The following is a 1,772-nucleotide window of genomic DNA, read 5'->3' as shown; positions in this document are numbered from 1 at the left end:
AGAATGTTTCCTACGATGGTGGAGTCTAAGACTGGGGGACACAGCCTCGGAGTAGAGGGACATTCATTTAGAACTGAAATGAAGAGGAACTTCTTTAGCCAGATGGTGGTGAATCTATGCAATTTGTTGCCACAGGTGGCTTTGGAGGCCAGTCATTGGGTATATTTAAGGCAGAGTTTGATAGATTCTTCATTAGTCAAGGCATGAAGAGATAAGGGGAGATTGCAGGAGATCGGGGCTGAGAATGAAATGGATCAGCCGTAATAAAATGATGGAGCAGACGATGGGCCAAATAGCCTAATTCTGTTCCTATATCTCATGGTCTTAAGGTCTTATGATCTATATTTCTCCATACCTTGACAGTTCCTATGCCGTCTAAATACCTCTTAAACGTTGCAGTTGCAGATACAATGTCAGGAAGAAGAGATCTGAAGCGGTGAACACTGTAGGTCGCAATGAAGGTTTCAGCAAAAGATGAGCTGAGTGAGGTGCGGAGGAAAGGGGAGTGCTGGAGAGGATTTAAAGTCAGAGTTCAACTCAGGAAAAAAACAAAGGCTGCGAACTGTCCACTTCACACTAATACAGCGCCAGGCAGGGGAAATGGGGTAGAATCCTAAGGCCACAAAATGGGAGTCAAGTGAAAGGAGCGACTGACTGAAGAAGAAACTAACAGCGAGAGACAAAGAATACGTACACACCACCCACCGAGCTCAAGGCTGGAAGAACTGGCTGGTCCATCCATCGGACAGGTTGAGCCTGAACGTTGTCGGAGTCTTGCAGAATGCGGAGAAGTTATCCAGAGAAGTTGCCGAAGGAATTGAACCCAGTTCCCGTTGACTGTTGAAGGTTGCAGTTCCTGCGACATCGCGCGATGCATCAGCAACAGGTGTCTTTCTTTAGCTTTAAAAAAAAATGTACGAATCCACGCCGCCCAATTACATTCATGTGCCAAATTATCCTACTTTCCGTGCGTCTTTAGAATGCGGAAAGAAATCGGAGAGCCCCGAGGAAACAGACAACGATGATATACAATTCAACTGCGCCGCCACACTATCCGCCAAAACATACATTCACATTGTATACGATGCCGAAACCCGGGATTGAACCAGGGACCTTTAGATCTTCAGTCTAACGCTCTCCCAACTGAGCTATTTCGGCTCTTCTGCAATGACACGTAGAGTGTAATTTCCGTTTGCTTCCGGCAGATTTTAATCATACTATCGTTTTGATTTCGTTGTCTGACATTCAACTTCCTTGCGCGGGTCTGATCAAAGTTGTGCCTGACTCCTGGTGAAACTCAGAGACCAACAATAAATTCCACTTGAAAAGTTACCGATGATTGTAACCCGTCTGATCACAGCAATTAAATGGATTGGATTGATACTGCTTTTATGGAGAGAACTTACCCGGGCAATCTTCACACATTACCGTGTTGCAACTATAGTGGAACAGCTTGGGTGGGTATTCAGTTAGTTCTGGAGTGCTGATCCTTAGTATCACAGTCGGAGATTGTCTCATCCGTACCTTCATTGTATCCGGTGCCCTTAGCCATTTGTTGTTAACACATGATGTAAATCGAACAATGACTTGTGCAATGGTGGGGCTACGTGAGGTTCCTCATCAAGAAACCTAACACCCAGGATTAAACCTAGATACACCAATAAATCTATTGTATGAATGCTCAAGAAATCAAGAATTCTTGATAATTGTTATTGCCATCAAATAAAGAGCTAGCAGAGTCGCTTACAGAACAGAAGGGAAATTCCACAGTA

At 44.5% G+C, this 1,772-nt stretch overlaps 1 non-coding gene across 1 annotated transcript; it reads right to left on the bottom strand.

Annotated features, from left to right (window-relative positions):
- Nucleotides 1-1,085: 1,085 nt before the first annotated feature.
- Nucleotides 1,086-1,158, bottom strand: trnaf-gaa (transfer RNA phenylalanine (anticodon GAA)). Its single transcript has one exon. It is a non-coding gene; the product is annotated as a tRNA-Phe (tRNA).
- Between the last annotated feature and the right edge of the window lie 614 nt (nucleotides 1,159-1,772).

This window comes from Hypanus sabinus, chromosome 21, assembly GCF_030144855.1.
Source record: "Hypanus sabinus isolate sHypSab1 chromosome 21, sHypSab1.hap1, whole genome shotgun sequence".
Classification (NCBI taxonomy): domain Eukaryota; kingdom Metazoa; phylum Chordata; class Chondrichthyes; order Myliobatiformes; family Dasyatidae; genus Hypanus; species Hypanus sabinus.
Note: the sequence above shows the minus strand (reverse complement) of the source record. Positions and strands in the feature narration are given on the sequence as shown.